Source organism: Paroedura picta, chromosome 4, assembly GCF_049243985.1.
Source record: "Paroedura picta isolate Pp20150507F chromosome 4, Ppicta_v3.0, whole genome shotgun sequence".
NCBI classification, from domain to species: domain Eukaryota; kingdom Metazoa; phylum Chordata; class Lepidosauria; order Squamata; family Gekkonidae; genus Paroedura; species Paroedura picta.
Genome location: NC_135372.1, coordinates 128034267 through 128053630, shown reverse-complemented (window position 1 = coordinate 128053630; position 19364 = coordinate 128034267). Strand labels below are relative to the sequence as shown.

Genomic DNA, 19364 nt, shown 5'->3' with positions numbered 1-19364 from the left:
CATGCGCGCCGCCAAGCCCCGCTCGCGGAACCCGGAGGAGGCAAAGCCCCGGCGCACCTGCGGAGCCAGCGCGCATGCGCACCTGTCGCTTCGCGCGGAGGAGGAAGGGAAGCCGCACCTGCCGAGCTGACAGGAGCGGCGGGCGACGCGCATGCGCCCGGTGAGTGAGTACCTGCTGGGCTGGATTCCTCAGAAAGGGATGGGGAGGCGCATGCGCACCGCGGTCGGGGCTTTTCATAGGAGTTTACTCTTAGGTCTGGGTGCGGACGGGTTGCTTGTGAACTCAACCTCCCCGGAATTTGGTGGGGGAGAGAGGCTGTCTGGCATCTGGGGGTAGAGTTGTTGCACTTGTTGTACCACCCCAATGGGGAGCAGAAGGGGACCTAATTAGTCCCCTCTGTTAAGCTGATCGGTTGGCCGGGGTGATTCATGGTAAGGAATGCTCGCTATGCCGTGCGGAACGGTGATGATCTGGAATGAAGGGCTGGGAGGGCGTGGAAATGGCCGGGAACTTGCATGGCAGTGGCTGGACTCTGGTCAGAGCAGTTTCTGCACCAGGTGCCTCTTCTAGCTCACACTTACTACCCTGTTATTACACAATTACATCAGTGCCCTCTTGATAAAGTCATGGTATCTGCAGATTAATAGTCACAAAGTGTATATGAAAAGGACTTGAGGATAGACGATCCGGAACTGTATTTGTTGCTAGTAAAATGCCTTTGTTAGGCAACTGGGTGCTTCAGGGCCAGTTTATGTAGCGTGTGCTATGGGCCCCACAGTGCCTTCCCCCTTGGATCAAGACTGTATCCTCTGTCCTTTCCCCTCTAAGGACACTCACACCTCTTTCGACTGTGTATGTGTGTGTGTGGGGGGGTCCCTCTGCCCTCAGTCTGGCTGCCCCCTCCACAAATATTCCCTGCTAAAGGTAAAGGTATCCCCTGTGCAAGCACCGAGTCATGTCTGACCCTTGGGGTGACGCCCTCTAGCGTTTTCATGGCAGACTCAATACGGGGTGGTTTGCCATTCCCTTCCCCAGTCATTACCGTTTACCCCCCAGCAAGCTGGGTACTCATTTAACCGACCTCGGAAGGGTGGAAGGCTGAGTCAACCTTGAGCTGGCTGCTGGGATTGAACTCCCAGCCTCATGGGCAGAGCTTCAGACTGCATGTCTGCTGCCTTACCACTCTGCGCCACAAGAGGCTCTTAAGCCTCTGTGCCACAAGAGGCTCTGTTCTCTGCTAGGCCCCTGCAAATCCTTAAACCACTCCTGACTTCATTTGTTACTGGTATATTGTCCTCTGTTATCAGAGCAGGGCCTGTGGAAAGAAAAGCTGTCCTAAGTGTGGTGCCCTGACTTGGATGGGAGAGGCTAGGCCACCCTTGCCAGATCTTGGAAGCTAAGCAGGATTGGCCCCAGGGTTACCTCTAAGCTGTGCACCATTCATTAACCCAGGAAACCTCACTCAGCAGCAATCTGGAGCTGCACATGGTCTTGCACTGCCCATTCTTAGATGACAATGGTTATAATCTGCTCAGGATGTGAACTGCTCTGCTCAACAGGGGGGGGGGAGAATTACAGGGAACGTTGGCTGGCCCTGGGATGGCAGACTACTGGATAGATACAGGGTTGTTATGCAGAGGCAGGCAGTGGCAACCGCCTCTGTTCACCCCTTGCCTTGCAAACCACATGGAATTGCCATGAGTTGCTGTGACTTGTTGACACTGTCCTCCATCAAGTGTGGAAGGAACACGCATGATACAGCAACTTTACTCAAAGTAAGCACATCTGGGTGACTGCATAAGAGACCCATAAATTCCATGCAAGAAGAAATTATATATATAATAGACAAATAATAAGTAATTTGTTGGCATCCCTGGGGAAGGGGGTGTCATGTGTTCAGAGTCCACATGTTTTAAACAGAGACAGGATAGCCATCTGACAGAGAGGCTGATTCTGTGAAGGTTCAAGGGGGTGGCAGGTTATGATGGATGAGCAATAGGGTTGTGAGTGTCCTGCATTATGCAGGGGGTTGGACTAGTTGACCCAGGAGGTCCCTTTCAACTCTATGATTGTATGTTAAACCACCCTGGGGTTCACTGGGAAGAAGGACTTGGCAGGTTGTGTTCCCATTGTGATATTGTGGCGTGTTCCTTTGCCATTCTCTTCCATACAAGAGAAATTAAAAGAATGGACCTGAGTGAGAGTTCATTTTGTGCCTTGGAGTAACTTCATCTGCGTAAACAAATGCTGGATTATATGTTTTACACTGCAATCCTAAATGCAGTCATATCCTCCTGAATGCATTGACATTGATGCTCTTTAAAGCGTGTAACTCTTTTTAGGATTGCACTGTTAGTCACGCTAGAGCATGACAAAATGTTAACAACTTGTTTTCGTATGTAGATGGAGATATTTATATTCTATTCTTCTTCCAAAGTGCTCAGAGCAGTTTTACTTGCCCAAGTAAGCTTGCAACATTACTTGATTGATTAGATTTTAAAAGATGGCTCTGATTAATCATTAATTATCTTTACTATAGTGGTTGTTTTACCCCACTTTTCACTATCTGAAGGAGTCCCAAAGTGACACCTTTCCCTTCCTCTCCCTACAACAGGCATCCTGTGAGGTGGGTGGGGCTGAGAGAGTTCTAAGAGAACTGCTCTGTGAAAATAGCTCTAAGAGAACTCTGACTAGCTCAGGGTCATTCAGCTGGCTGCATTGTGGAGGAGTGGGGAATCACACCTGTTTCTCCAGATTAGAGTCTGCTGCTCTTAACCACTACCCCATGCTGGATTTCTGGGGGTGTGTGCCTGTTTTGCACAGTGCCAGCTGTAGGCCTAGGCCAGGGTCAGTCAAGGGAAAGGGAAAGAAGAACCATTTGAAGAATCACCATGTTTCCTGCTGGGAAGGGAAGCCAGCAAAACAAAAGAATCAACTAATCATGTGGCCAACTATATCTCAGGAGCGCGATGGAGAAAGGGTGAAAATAAAGTCTCTTTATTGTGCTCCCTTGTTTTGATTAGATTTCATCATCGGCATCTAGGACAGATGCACTACAGGCTGCAGTACCTCAATCGTGATCGCTCAAGTAAGACAAGGTAAAACAACCACTTTGAACTTGGTTCCTTCTTAGGAAGTGCTGTTAGGCTTTTGCTGCTGCTGAAATACAATTTGAAACAAGGATATGCCAGAACCTTGTTCAGCTCAGGTTTCAGCATCAACTCTTTTAATTGATTAAAGGAAACACAACAAAGAGACTTTCTTTTCTCCCTTTCTTCATTGCGCTCCTAAGATATAGTTGTTTCTTTTGCTTTGTTTTGTTTCTTTTGCTTTGCTATATTTTGTGTCCTCCTATAGTGCTTCTGTTGGGGAGGGAAGCCAAGCATCTTCTTGGAAGAGACCTTCCTCCCCTCACGTTCACAGGACAGAGTGCTTGCCCTGTAATAGGGCCAGCTGCAAAACATGAGTGCATCTCCTAAAAACAAAGACTGCTCTCCCCAAACTGTTGTTTTATTTATAAACAAGGCAATGCAGATTTTCTTTCGCAAGGTTTTACTGGGAAGTTCTAAGCGAAGTCACACTCTGCTAAATCCAGTGACTTCGGTAGACATAGAAGGTATAATACGGTTCGAGACTGTACTGCTAATGGTCTGAGGCTGATTGAATTGAGTGGAAATTCTGAGGCCTAATGATCCAGATGTTGCTGTTCCCCAGTTTGCTTAACTGTGGTCAGTAAACCTGATCAGATACCTCCAGGGCACAGTGGGACTTCCAGCAGATCCCTACTGCTAGGAAGATAATGAACCAACTTGTATTAGGAACGTTGAGGCATATCTATGTGGTTGAAGTCAGAATACCCAGAATCTGCCCCCTTATTGGAAAAGCCCATGCCTTGTATGTAGGTGCAGTCCTCTGCTAAAATGGTTTTGGGTAACTGGTGTTGGGAAACCTGTTTATCTGTTTGAGACACCAGAGTGCCATTGCCAGTCACTGTAGATGTTATTAAGCCAATGTGGGCCAATGATCACAGTGCAAGGCGGCTGGCTTCCTCTGTCACTCCCAGTCCAGTTGTTCAATGGATTCAGGAAGCTTTAATACTCGTTAACCATGCCAAACCGCAAACACATCAGTACAGACCATCAGCTCTCAGATTGATCATCATGGCTCCAAGATTTTTGTAAAAACTTGCCTATGTTCTGAAAATGAAACTGAAATCTAAGTATTTTGCCTTATTTCAGGGATATGATCAACTTCAAGCAAGTCGGACCATATTAATTTCAATCTGTCAGATGTTGGAGGCTGCGGTGAACAGAGAATCAGATCTGTTTCATGTTTTGGGGGTTCCAGAATCTGAAAGACAAGAGCTGGTCCAAGTCTACTCCCCCCCCCCCCGCTCCCACAATTTTGGCTAAACAGCGCAAAGAACAATGGAAAAAACAAAGGAGATCCGAAACACTGTGGGTAGAATTTATATGGGCCGCTGAGCTCTGTGTGCTTAAAACTATCATGTGGATGGTTTTTATCAGAAACGCTTTATTAAGCTTCCAGGGAGGAAGTTTATTTCTCTTCTTGCATTCCTGGAGTGGTTGGCATTCCATAAAAACAAGGTGTGGCTGAAAGGTTTCTCGAAGACAGCAAGGTACATTCGTCATGTTAAGTCACTGGAACCAACCTAATAAAAAGCATTAATCACTAACTGGTCTGCGTCACATGAGTGACTTGGTAGCTGGGCAAAGAACAAACGCAAGGAACTGTTCAGAGAATGGTAAAGAAACGGGGCAGATCTGCTCCTGGAGAAAGCACGAGATTAGAGAACTATTTTAGTCACTAGCTCGGCAAAACCCATGAGTCAGACTTTGCTCAAAAGTTTTTCTTTTTACGGCTCCCAAAGAGAAGAATGTTCTATATCTACCAACCTGTTGAGAACTTAACGAGGATTCCTTTCTGCTTCTAACATCAGTTTCGCCATTTCATTCTGAATTGTTTAATCTGCAAAGTTAGTTTCCTAGTAATAAAGCAGCTTAAGATTTCTCAGAGGGAAAACTTTATTGTTGTTGTTGTTGTTGTTGTTAGTGTAACCCGCCTTATTCCGAAGCTCAAGGCTGGTTACATAAAAACATACCCCATTAAAACCCCTACCCCTGAAACCATCAACCCCTGTCAAAGCTTCAAGATAGCAAAATCCCTCTTACCATGCAATTGTCACTTCCAGACTAGACTTCTGTAACTCACTGTATGCTGGCCATCCCTTATCTCTGATCCAGAAATTGCAGTTGGTCTGAAATGTGGTTGCTAGGATCCTCACATGGTCACCTTGGAGGGCCCACCTCCAGCCTGCTGAGGCAGCTGCATTGGTTACCAATTAGCTTCCGGATCAGGTTTAAGGTTTTGTCTCTTACCATTAAGGCTATTTGCAGCTTGGGCCCCACTTAGAAGAAGAAGAAGAAGAAGAAGAATTGGTTCTTATATGCCGCTTTTCCCTAACCGAAGGAGGCTCAAAGCTGCTTACAGTCGCCTTCCCTTTCCTCTCCCCACAACAGACACCCTGTGAGGTGGGTGAGGCTGAGAGAGCCCTGATATCACTGCTCGGTCAGAACAGTTTTATCAGGCCGTGGCGAGCCCAAGGTCACCCAGCTGGCTGCATGTGGGGGAGTGCAGAATCAAACCCGGCATGCCAGATTAGAAGTCCGTACTCCTAACCACTACACCAAACTGACTTATCTGAGGGACTGCTGGTTTCCTTATGCCCCCCGCAGAGCCTTGCTCTGTGCAGGTTTGAATCTGTTTCTTATCCCTGGTCCCTGGGAGGCATGCCTGGCCTTGACCAGGGCCAGGGCCTTTTCGGTCCTGGCTCCAATCTGGTGAAATGAGCTCATGGAAGAGCTGAGGGCCCTGATGGAACTATTACAGTTCCGCAGAGCCTGCAAAATGAAGCTCTTCTGCTAGGCATTTGGTTGAGGCCAGACTAGCAAGACCAGGTCCCTCCCTGTATAGGCCATGTGCCAATCATTTGGGCGAGAGTTACCCCTGAGATCATGGTGTGGGACTGTGTGTGGCTGCGACCAGTTGTGGGTCGGAGGGGAAGGGGAGGTTTTTAGAGAGGACTTTGCTGCCAGTTTGTAGAGGGTTATATATTTTTGTTATTGTATTTTATGTGGTTTTATCTTCTGTAAACTACCACGAGCTGGGAGGGTCTGGGAGTGGCTGTCAATAAATGCAACTATAAATAAAATAAAGGACAGCCCACTCTGTCAGATGCATGGAGTGTGTCCTCACTACGCAGACAAACAATAAACATACATAAGACTGAACTGTTCTGCCAGGCCTATGGTTGAGGCCATGAAAATAACATCTACAAAACTGGCTTCCTTCCCTGAGAATTAATCCAACCTACTAAATCCATCAACACTGAGCAGCCCCCTCCTCGGTAAGGGCATATACTGAAAAAGAGAAGACTGTTTTTAAATTGCTTTTAATACTTAATTTGTTTACTTGTTAATTTATTCATTCAATTTATATACTGCCCCTCACTGTGATATCTCAGTGATAAATAATATTATTAATTCGTATTATTGGATTATATTAAACTAGTAATCAAGCCCGCTGTAATAAAAATACAGCGGGCGCTAGGCAAGGGAGCCCCCGGCAGTCGTGCTGCGCACAACTGCCGGGGGCTCCCTGGCCGGCGGCCTGATGCGGCAAGAGGCGCAACGCGCCAGGCCGCTGGCCAGGGAGCAACTGCGAGCCGCTCTGCGCACGGCTCACAGTTGCTTCCTTGACGGCGGGTGAGCAATCGGATTGGGCCCTCCGATTGTCAGTCCGGAGGAAGGGGCCAATCGGCACCCTTCCTTATCACGGACTGAGCCCGTCCTAACTCCTCCCACTCTGACCTTACCGAATTATTTAGTTGGGCGCCGCGGGCGGTTTTAAGATGGATAGGGAAGGGCGGCATATGAAAATAAAATTATTAAGAAGAGTTGTTTTTTATACCTTGCTTTTCACTACTCTTTAGTCTTTAAGAAGCTTACCTTCCTCTCCCCACAACAGACACCCTGTGTGGTAGGAGGGGCTGACAGAGCTCTGACAGGACCACTCTGTGAGAGCAGAACTATTAGAACTGTGAGTTGCTCAAGTTCACCCAGCTGGCTGCAGCAGCTTGCCAGATTAGAAGCAGCTGATCTTAATCACAACATCAAGCTTGGTTCTATTATGGTTGTTATTTTTGTTGTTATATACAAGGTGTTCTCCCCCCCCCTTTTTTTTTTTTGTGCCAGTTTGGTGTAGTGGTTAGGAGTGCGGACTTCTAATCTGGCATGCCGGGTTTGATTCTGCGCTCCCCCACATGCAGCCAGCTGGGTGACCTTGGGCTCCCCACAGCACTGCTAAAGCTGTTCTGACTGAGCAGTGATATCAGGGCTCTCTCAGCCTCACCCACCTCACAGGGTGTCTGTTGTGGGGAGAGGAAAGGGAAGGTGACTGTAAGCCCCTTTGAGACTCCTTTGGGTAGAGAAAAGTAGCATATAAGAACCAACTCTTCTTCACTGATATCAGGGCTCTCTCAGCCTCACCCACCTCACAGGGTGTCTGTTGTGGGGAGAGGAAAGGGAAGGCTTCTGTAAGCCACTTTGAGACTCCTTTGGGTTCTTCTTGCTGTGAATTTGTAGCTAATTTATGGTGGCCTAATGGGATTTTCAAGGCAAGAGATGTTCAGAGATGGTTTCGCCATTGCCTGCGTCCACATAACCACCCTAGACTTCCTTGGTAGTCTCCTATCCAAATTCTAGCTGGGGCCAACTCTGCTTAGCTTCCAAGTTCAGATGAGATGAGACTAGCCTGGGCTGTCCAGGTCAAGGCTAAACAAGGTTACAAAATGGAAACTTAAGTGGTAAACAGAAAGATTGTAGGGACATTAAATGCAGGAAGTACAGGTTGAGTCATAATTACGTAGAATTCAAACACTATCAGGAAAAACACAAACTATTCATGATAGAAACTATTACAGATAATGCAATCTCTCTAATTTTGCTGAAGTAGTTAAACTCTGTCATGACTGTTAAGTCCTTGGAGGTATTATCACACTATCATGAATTCTTATTCCATGTCTTCACACTGAAGTCTTCCTTTGAAAGCATGCTTACCCATGTAAATTGATCTTCACTGTCACACAAAGAGGCAAAAATAGTGTTTGGTGGTCGTTTAATATATACTGTCAAGTTAAAATAGTTCAATGATAAATTCTAACATATCGGAATGTAAAAGGAGAAACCCTACAAGTCATAAGAAGGCTACGGAAGGGAATGTGAGCTTAAACAGACATTTCCACAGACATCATAGGATAAAGTTAAGCATATCTGGGTCAGCTTGGTGTAGTGGTTAGGAGCACAGACTTCTAATCTGGCAAGCCGGGTTTGATTCCCCGCTCTCTCACATGCAGCCTGCTGGGTTCGCCACAGCACTGATAAAGCTGTTCTGACCGAGCAGTGATATCAGGGCTCTCTCAACCTCATTTACCTCATAGGGTGTCTGTCATGGGAAGAGGAAAGGGAAGGCAACTGTAAGCTGCTTTGAGACTCCTTCGGGTAGATAAAAGTGGCATATAAGAACCAACTCTCTTCTATGGATGAGAACTCTTGATGTACCCTCTTGAGTTCTATGGTGGAAGAACGATGGGCTATGGATGTTGTTAATGAATTACTTTGATGGTGTGAAATGAAAAAGGAGCCAATGTAGTATATGGTTAGTGTCATACTAGGATCTGGGAATCTCAGGTTCAAATCCGCACTTTGCCATGGCTGCTTGCTGGATGACCTTGGGCCAGTCACAGACTCTCAGCCTAAATTACTTCCCAGGTTTATTGAGAGGATAAAATGGAGGGAAAGGGGAAATTATGTTAGTTGCTCTTCGCTGCGGAGAAAGGCAAGGTATTCATCAGTAGTTAAGAGGTTTCTCATTTCACTGCTGAGTATCAGGCTTAACAGTAAAACAGGCTTTGCAATTTGAGGATATTTTAGAATGTGCGCCAAACTAGTTCATAGGTTCAGGGCAGTTGGCCTTTTGTGATATCGCCTTTTGCTGTTGTATGTTAATCGGTGCACCTTTCCTACAGAGCAATCACAACAAAATACCTTTAGCAAATTTGTGGATTTTTACAAACCTCCTCAGACAGAGAACATGTGGCTCGTATATCAATGGTATGTCAGAGAAGCTGTTTGTTCTATTGCAACACACAATGTTCACTAATGTGAAAAATGTTGTCTCCCGCATAACCACATGGATGCTCCTCATTCCTTTGCAGTGACGCTGCTGAAATGTCAGTGTGAAGTTCTATAAATTTTGGACCTTAGGCAGAAATCCAGCATTATTTACCAGCACACCGCTGAAATTGGTGTACAGAGGAACATATTTGGCAAGGAAATGTTAAAAGGATTTGTTCCAGAATAACTCTCAAGCTCAGGTTTCCCGAAATACCTTTGCTCTCCCCCACACGCCAGCCGCACCTAGACAAGCTCAACTCACTCTTACCATCCTCTGTTTGTCCTCACCTGTCTCGTCCGTTTTCTTTCAACCACATGAACAGCACCTGCATTGCCTGCCAAAATGGCCCCCACCTTTAACACTTCTACCCCACCCCATACTTTTAATATTTCCTTAAGAGGCCAGGTATTTCTCTTGGGGAAACCAGAAGTACGGACTTTCATTTGATAAACAGGAAATAGTTGGCACTCTTCTGGTTTGGGTAGAATGGTAGCCAAGATTCATAGAGTTCCTCAGGCATAACCAGGGACTAACATGAGCCTAGAAGGGTTTTGTTTTGTCCTCAAACAGCAAATCATTGTGCCAGGTCACAAATTGCCTTTGACACACCCTTTGAAAGGCAGTTTGACACACTGCATAGGAGGGAAAGAGCTATGTTCGAGAAATATAAGTCTCCAACCACCTTCAATGCGAGTTCAAAGCCAAGTTCTCAGCTCCTTGGATTCTGTCCAGTATTGTAAGCCAGCAAGTGGATTTTCTTACACAAATCATGCCAATTATACCTAATTCTTTGGTGGTTTGAAGTCTGCAGTTACAATAACAACACTCTGCCACTCTATAAGCCCATTTGTTCCGCAGAACACAGGGGGATAAAAGATTGTTGAGAACTTGATTTTAAAAGATCCACGAGATATGAAAAGATTCGGATCCTTCAATTCTACCTGTGGTTGGAGGCCTTTCCTATGCTTACAAAGTCAATGCTCCCCCCCCTCCAACACTCCTTAAGTTACTCTGGCCAAGTTTAATTTGATTTTCCAATCTAAACTGTATTTTAAACTTCCATATGAGCAAAGGGTCTAGCTGAATAGTTTGAGAACCTCCCATGCTGTAGCATTACTGGCACTGACTGAGCATCTGATTTATACATCTAGGTGGCCCTAGGATAGCCAACCTGCAGGCTGGCAGTGGAGAGTTTCCAGGATTATGTCTGATCGCACCCCTCTCAGGCCCCATCCTCAAAATCTCCAGATATTTCCAAACCCAAAGCTGGCAGACTTAATGGGACCACTGAGAGCTTCTAGTAATAGCTGAACATTGATATAAGAATAATTGGTTTTTATACCCTGCTTTTTACTGCCAAAGGAGTTTCAAAGTGGCTTATAATCACCTTCCCTTCCTCTCCCCACGAAAGATACCCTGTGAGGTAGGTGGGGCTGAGAGAACTCTGACAGGACTTGTTCTGATTGGTGAGCCAGTTTGGTGTAGTGGTTAGGAGTGCAGACTTCTAATCTGGCGAGCTAGGTTCAATTCTGCACTCCCCCACATGCAGCCAGCTGGGTGACCTTGGGCTTGCACGGCACTGATAAAACTGTTCTGACTTAGCAGCAATATCAGGACTCTCTCAGCCTCACTTCCCTCACTGGGTGTCTGTTGTGGGGAGAGGAAAGAGAAGGCAACTGTAAGCCGCTTTGAGACTCCTTCGGGTAGAGAACTCTTTTTCTTCTTCTATGAGAACAGCACAATCAGGACTGTGATGAGCCAAGATCATCCTGCATGCAGAGGAGCAGAGAATCAAACCCACCTTGTCAGACTAAACACTACTGCTCTTAACCACTATGCCAAACATGGACACCGGCCTGGATTAATTATTTTAGGTACTTTGTGGAGTAGGGTTCCTATCAAAGTATGTTCTGTTAAAACTGCTAGTCATGAGTATAATCAGGACACCTGTCCCTTGAGAACTGGCCATAAGTTACTTTTCTTTAATGCAGCCCATTGCGAAATACATGTTCTTCCTTAAATGTTCTGCCTAATGGGGATCCCCTACCTTTGGAGCTTGTGACCAACTTTGGAATTTTGACCCAAGGTGTTGGGTGCAACCACACAATGCTTGCTGTATGAGGTGCAGGCAGCCACAAAATGGCTGGACAAGAGCACCAGCCTCTGGACAAGAGCACCACCTGGTTCCACCCACTTTTTACGAACACTTGGAAGGTGCCAGCAGCCCCCTGCTCTAATGCACTGGTGGGCAAACTGGCCCTCCAGATGTCCATGGACTGCACTTCCCATGAACACCTGTACCTGCAAATGATGTCAAGGGTTCATGGGAATTGTAGTCCATGGACATCTGGAGGGCCACAGTTTGCCCACCCCTGCTCTAGAGAAAGGTTATCTGAACTGACCAATGTTAGTTGGAATTCACTTTTCGAACCGACGCCTCCATATCAGAAGCCAGTGGCAATTGGAAGGTGGGCTGTGGAGTGGAAGGCTAAAACCTGAGGTGTTCCCTTTCCTGTATTCTCTGTATGGCAGATACCACCTGACAGTCCTGTCTTCTCACTGTTATCTAAGTCCTGAGAGATGCTACATTATTTCCCCGCCAGTAGCATCCATAAGGACCATCCGTTTTTGGAAATGCTGTGGTGAATAACAATAAAATTAATTTTTAATTCCTAAACGAAGTGGACTGTCTGTTCTCATCTGTTTTCAGGCTTGGTTATGGGACTGAAATGCACACTGAGATGGACAGGTGAGCACAACCTTGCTGAATATTCTGGACCACTTAGCAGCTTTTGATATGATTGATCCTAGTAGGTTCAAGGTGTGGTGTTGGGGGACTCTTGCTCTGTCCCTTGGCCTCTGAGTTAGGAGGCCCCATAAGGTTCCATCGTGTTCCTCATACTTTTTAGCATCTAAGGTCACTGGGAGAGGTCATCCAGATATTTGGATGGAGTTAATACCAACATGCGGATGATGTTCAGTGCTATGTTGTGCTTTGAGCAGATCCCAAGAAGGCTGAAACTTAATCCCAACCAAAGCAAGGGGCAACGTGTGAGAATTGGGAGAATTGACTCAGGAATTGGGATATCGCCTGTTCTGGATGAGGTTGCAGTTCTGCTAGAAGAAGAGTTTATACTTATACCCTGCTTTTCACCTCCTGATGGAAAGCAGCTTACCATCATCTTCTCTTCCTCTCCCCACAGCAGACACCCTGAGAGGTAGGTAAAGCTGAGAGAGCCCTAAGAGAACTGCTCTGTGGGAACAGCTCTAATAGTAGCCCAAGGTCACCCAGCTGGCTGCATGTGGAGGAGCGGGAAATCACATCTGGCTCTCCAGATTAGAAGCCACCACTCTTAACCACTATACCAAGCTGATTCTCCTCAGAAGATCTGTGACTGGCTTAAGGACAACCAGGTGGCTGTATGTGGAGGAGGAGTGGGTCTGGCTCTCCAGATTAGAGGCTGCCATTCTTAACCACTACACCATGCTGGAGAAGCAGGTATGTAGTTTGTGGATGCTGCTGGACCTGGGCTGCTTAGACATGTAGCAATGATGCTCACAGATGGGAAGAAGAAGAGTTGGTTCCTCTATGCCGCTTTTCTCTACCCGAAGGAGTCTCAGAGTGGCTTACAGTCGCCTTCCCTTTCCTCTCCCCACAACAGACACCCTGTGAGGTAGGTGAGGCTGAGAGAGCCCTGATATCCCTTTCTTGGTCAGAACAGCTTTATCAGGGCAGTGGCAAGCCCAAGGTCACCCAACTGGCTGCATGCGGAGGAGGAGCGAGGAATCAAACCCGGCTCGCCATATTAGAAGTCCGGACACCTAACCACTGCACCAATCTGGCTCTACCTTTTCACCAGCTTTGGTTGGTGAGCCAGCTGTTGCTGTTCCTGGGCTGGAGAGATCTTGCCACTGTGGTGCATGCCCTCATAACTTCTAGGTTATTGTAATGTGCTCTATTTGGGGCTGCTGTTGAAGGATGTCTGGAAGCTATATTTGGTACAGAACGCTGTGGGTAGAATGTCAACTGGAATGAGACATGGGGTTCATATCACTCCAGGCTTTTTCCATCCATGCTGGCTCCCAGTTAGCTTCCAGGTTCAATTCAACATGCTGGTATTGATCTTTAAAGCCCTGTATGGCTCGGGGCCAGAATACCTGAAAGATCGCTTTCTCCTATATGAACCTACTCGTCCACTCAACTTCAGAAGCCTTGCTTTGGGCGCCCCCACCACGGAAAGCCAGACCTTCAGTTATGACCTCTGAAAAATTACATGTACTTTAAAAAACTTGCCTGTTCCAATCCCAAGGGCTGGTTCAATGAACAGTTGAGTATCATCCAGATAAAAGGTATCTCCCTTTCTTTCTTTGTGTCTATCTTCCTGTCTGTCATGGAAGACCAAACATAGATCCTGCCCAAGGATCTCTCTGGAATTCTCCCCGGTGGGTCCCTCCTAACCCATTATTTACAGCTCCCTGGCTTTGACTGAAAAGGAATTTTCCCATTGTCTCACTTAGCGAGTGACGACATGTCTCGCTGCTAAATAATCTAGGCTCCGCTTTTTAAAACATTCCCCTTCTCCACCTACCTTTGGCTCCACCCCTGTTGACCAAGGCAAGCGGGTTATTAAACCCACAGTTATCACACCTCCGCCTCTTGTAACCATTGTTGATGTCTCTTTGCAGGCCCTACCTTTGCCAGGCATAACTTTTTATTGCTCATATAGCTCAAAGGGACCATCAGAGCAGAATATTCAACACTCTCTAATTTCAAACTGCCTTGCAGGCTGGCAAGGTATTAAAGAAGCTGGATATTTGGGGCTCTTCATGTATGAGCTCTTCTCCTCCTCCTTCTCCATTTGTAGGAATGCAGCTCTGCTATAGCTCACCATTTCTATTGTGTTGTGTTCGGAGAGAGATGGAATTCCTGTGCATAGCTCCGGATGGCTAAGCTGGCTTGTGTGTGCGTGGAGTTGATGCAGGCAGAGTCTGACACATGGCAATGAGATGATCTGATTGCTTCCGCATGCAGTCTGCTCCCAACTCAACCCACATGGATCACGCTACCCTTCCACCCTCTTTTGGCAGACTCGCTGCAGTTGCATAATAGTAAGGGATGGAGCTGGGAGATGGACATGTGTGGAACAGCAAAGGCATTCACAGCATGCCAAATGCTGCATTAAAACTATAATGTTCTTCACACGGCAATTGGGTGATACAGCTTGTCTCCTGAATGCTGATTCACACGGCCCTTGTCAACAATTGCATGGAAACATTTGAATATTTCTTCCCAGGCCCACCAGTCAGTCATATAGGCCTGAACATGGGTGAGGGTGGGTTTGAGACATGTCATTGTATATCAAGCATGTGCTGGAAGTTGAAGCTTCCATGCACTAGCAGATGCATATGATCAGCTGTCCACAGTCAGAGTCCTGGGCCCATTCTGCACATACAGGATAATGCACTTTCAATGTGTTTTGGCAGCTGGATTTTCCTGTGCGGAACCGGAAAATCTATTTCTAAAGTGCATTGAAAGTGCATTATCTATTGTGTACAGAATAGGCCCTGGTTATATGGTGGCGGAAAGTGCTGTCACTTTGCAGTCAACCTATGGTGACCCTGTCAGCTTTTCAAGGCAAGAGACATTCAGAGGTGGTTTGCCTGTCCCAGTGACATTTTCCATTGCCTGCCTCTGTGACATGACTCGCTCAGCAGTGGAATAGGCTGCCTAAGGAGGTGGTGAGCTCCCCCTCACTGGTGGTCTTCAAGCAAAGGTTGGATACACACTTTTCTTGGATGCTTAGGGCTGATCCTGCGTTGAGCAGGGGGTTGGACTAGATGGCCTGTATGGCCCCTTCCAACTCTATGATTCTATGATTCTGGCTTCCTTGGTGATTTCCTGTCCAAATAATAACCAGCACCGATTCTGCTTAGATTTTGAAATCTAATGAGATCAGATTAGCTTTGGTTACATGCAGGACTATAAAATGATCAAATTCCTGGTTGAATTAGCCCTTTATGTTTCCCGCTGGTCAGGATGATATTTCAGAGTTGGTGTTGGTTTTTAATCTGCATCTGAGACTCTCACAGTTTAAGGTGGAATTTATTTTTCTGAAAACAAGATGCTGAACCTCAAAGGAGCGTTTTTCTCCACAAGATAGTCGACTAGGGGGTTGGATCACCTTCCCGGTGAAGAAAGGCTGGAGCGTCTGGGATTTTTCAGTTTAGAAAAGGGACAGGTCTGAAAAGTACATGGGAGAGGTTTATAAAACTATGCATGGGTTGGAGACAGTCGACAATGGGAACTTTTCCTCCTCCTCCCAAAATACTGGAACTCAGTGGCACCCAATGAAGCTTATAGGCAAGTAAGTTCAGGATGAACAAAGGAAACACTGTTTTACACAGAGAGTGATTACAGGGTGGAATTCTTGCCAGAAGATGTTCAAGAATAAACAGCTTTAAAAGGGGATCAGACAGAGCCACGGTGACTGAGGGGAACCTCCATATTCAGAAGCACGAATTCTCTGAATCCCAGAGCCAGGAGGCAACATCAGGAGAAGGCCTCAGCCTGTATGCCCTATTGACGGACCTCCAGAGGACCTGGTGTGAAACAGTTTACTGGCTTAGATGGACTACTGTGGTCTGATCCAGCAGAGCTTTTCTTATGTTGCTGGATGGGCTTTGTTTGGGATCCATTTTCTTCTTTTAAACTTTTAGAAAGACATTTCTAGCTACCCTACACTTCTGTCCGTCCCCCGTCCCCCAACTCATGTTACAGCTGCCATCCAGCTTGCTGTGATGAACAGTTCCTTCCTTGAAATCTCTGCTGCATCAGTATCAGGCAATGCTGGGCTCTCCTTCTTTTAAAGGACATTTTTTGAATTTCTTTAGGTTCATTGCTGAGCTGGTAGTGCGCAATGTTCTAGTGCAGGTGAGTAGCTGCTTCTTCTTCCTTTCCCAGTGATGCGCACCTTCTCTTTCCCTTCAAATGTTGCCAGTAGGGTTGCCAAACTCCAAGCAGGGCCTGGAAAACGTCTAGAATTACAACTGATATCCAGAATACAGCAGGAAAGGGGAGGAGGAGAAACCATGGTTTTCAGGCAGGGTTGCCAGGTCCTCCAGAGCACTGGTGGGGGGAGCAGAGAGGATAAATGTTGCCAGATCCAAGTTGGGAAATATTTGGAGATTTGGAAGTGGAGCCTGAGGAGGACAGGGACCTCAGTGGCCTATTATGCACGGTTGCTGAAACGGCGGCATAGAGAACGCGGAGGAGGAAGAAGTGAAGCAAACCGCTTATGCACGGGACAGAACGCAACGGCGGCAAAACCCAGAGTATCCGACTATGCACGCAGGTACTCCGGAGCCACTTCAGGTTGTGCTCTGGTCCCGGGAAGCTCCACTTTCTTCCGCATCTCGCTAACACGGCTTTTTCGGCGGCATACGTTGACTCTGCGCCCGGTTGCCACCTGCAGCGTGCATAATTGGTGATTTTAGACGCCACCATTCCACCCTGAATGCTGACCTTCCACTCCATGCATAATGGGCTATTGGGGTACAATTCCATAGAGTCCCCCCTCCGAAGCAGCCATTTACTCCAGGGGAGCTGATCTCTCTAGTCTGGAGATCAATTGTATTTCCAGGGGATCCCCTGCTCCCACCTGGAGGCTGACAACTCTGGTTACAGGAGGAAGAAGATTACAGAAACTCCCCTGGTGCATGCAAGTCAGTGTGGTGTGGTTGATGAGGGCGATTAGCAGTGCAATCTTAGGGCTAGCGCCCTTCCAAGCCCCTAGATTTCAAAAGGCTTGGAAGGGTGTAACTCTGATGAGAGCAACACCGTAGGAAGCTCTGAAGGTGGTTCAAACACCTGTGTAGGCATAAAATGTCTTGGGTCACCTTGGGCCGGTCCCTCTTTCTCAGCTTAATCATGTGAGATAAAAAAAAGAGAGAAGAGAGCCATGTAGGCAGCCCTGAACTCCTTGGAGGGCATGAGGAATGCTGTAGAAATCTGAGCTCAAATAGTAATCACATCAGAGACAATAGATACCAAAGAAGGAATTCACCATTACCAGTGGGTTAAGACATCACTGAGAATGATCCAGAAGCAAGATGAGAAACATATTATAAGAGACGGTTTCTTAAGGACATGGTTTAAATGCAGAGAAAGATTGCCCATCAATTTCACTGTTGACTTCTTTCACTAATGCTCATTATGATTTATGTTCCAGAAAGAAACTAGACAATCTAACTTGCAAGAATGTGATAGACAAGGGAAAGTTTTTTTAAAAAATAGCGAACTATCAAGGAAGAAGGAAAGAACATACCCTGGTTGATTTATTTCCAAATAACTTCAAAATGAAAGAGCAAACTATGAAAGAAAAAGTTGGCTGAGAGGGGGGAAAAAAACGCTGTCTTCGAAAGCTGATAATGGGTGTTTCAAAACATTTACTGGGGGAGAATTATGAATTGCTATTGCAATATGATTCTGACATGGAACAAGACAACGATTGTATGGCAAAACTGGCTCAGAATTTTGGACAGAATATAAGCATGGATCAACAGGAGGCATTGTGGGTCAATGAATTGAAGTTGACTGAATGTCAAATGTTAAAAGAATATTGGTATACAATGTTTTAGAGATGGCATACTGTCCCAAAAGATATAGTAAAGATATTTTCTTTTTTTAAAAAAGAAAAGAGAAATATAAGCACATTTAGAGCTCTGATGTATCTTAAACTGGCTGTTTTGTCGTTTCAGCACCACACCTGGCTCAGAACCGATTTGAGATTTACCTCTTGCCATCACTTTCTGTGCATTTTCTCTCGTCTCAGCAAAGCAAGCCTAGATCAAACTATGCCTTAGTCTCCTTAACTGAACTCTACTGTGCCCACGATATTCCGGTGTACATTTGATACCAACTTCTACAGGCAATTAAGGATGGAATGTGTCGTGTCTCGAGTCGGCCACAGGCTTGCGATTTTAAATGCTTCCAAGAGAGGCGAAGCCAAAATTTTCTGGAAAGAGCAGCCTGGTTTTAAAAAACTACCTTGGAAGCTAATGCAGAGCTTGGAAGCCCTCCTCTCCTCCTCCTCCTCCTCCTCCTCCTCCTCCTCCCCCCTGCCGGTTGATAAAATTTGGCAGGCGTTTTGTTAACCATAGTACCTCCAATAAGGCAAGACTCTCAGTGAAGAAAATTAAGTCCTGAATCCACCAGAGGGCAGTAGGCATTTTCGGAGCAGCCTCCGGATTTAGGTTTATTAGGATGAAATCATAGAATCATAGAATCATAGAGTTGGAAGGGGCCATACAGGCCATCTAGTCCAACCCCCTGCTCAACGCAAGATCAGCCCAAAGCATCCTAAAGCATCCAAGAAAAGTGTGTATCCAACCTTTGCTTGAAGACTGCCAGTGAGGGGGAGCTCACCACCTCCTTAGGCAGCCTATTCCACTGCTGAACTACTCTGACTGTGAATTTCCCCCCCCCTGATATCCAGCCTATATCGTTGTACTTGTAGTTTAAACCCATTACTGCGTGTCCTCTCCTCTGCAGCCAATGGGAACAGCATCCTGCCCTCCTCCAAATGACAATCATCCAAATAATACGTGCAGTATGAATTTCAAACACTTCTAGGTTATGGAGGCAGACAGACATTGAATGTGGTTCACTTCCTCTGTGGTAATAACACTCCTACATAAAACATAAAAGGTAAAGGTATCCCCTGTGCAAGCACTGGGTCATGTCTGATTGAACTCCCAGCCTCATGGGCAGAGCTTTCAGACAACATTTCTGCTGCCTTACTACTCTGCGCCACAAGAGGCCCTAAAAACATACAAATAGCTTAGTACAGGTGCTAATTCCCAATGTATTCACTTCTGCCCCACATTACCTGCTGTGGCTTAAATCTGAAAGTAATAAATATTCTAGTCCATGTAAAATAATATGAGTCAATCCTTCCGCAACTGAAATCTATTACTATTTCTTAAATTTCATTAAAAAAAACAGCACTGGGTCACACCTGCCTACTTCTGTCAAGGCCCTTTACTACTCCGACAGCATAGCTGTAAGATCAATTATTTAGTTGCTATTCTAGTTTAGTCATAGTGTGAA

The 19364-nt window shown here is 46.2% G+C and overlaps 1 long non-coding RNA gene across 2 annotated transcripts; it reads left to right on the top strand.

Annotated features, from left to right (window-relative positions):
* Nucleotides 1–14: 14 nt before the first annotated feature.
* LOC143836381 (uncharacterized) lies at nucleotides 15–6220 on the top strand. 2 transcript variants are annotated; one of them, XR_013230595.1, is made up of 3 exons: nucleotides 15–160; nucleotides 3025–3099; nucleotides 4240–6220. It is a non-coding gene; the product is annotated as an uncharacterized LOC143836381 (long non-coding RNA). The 2 variants fall into 2 exon arrangements; XR_013230596.1 differs by lacking the exon at nucleotides 15–160 and adding an exon at nucleotides 244–432.
* The last annotated feature ends 13144 nt before the right edge of the window (nucleotides 6221–19364 follow it).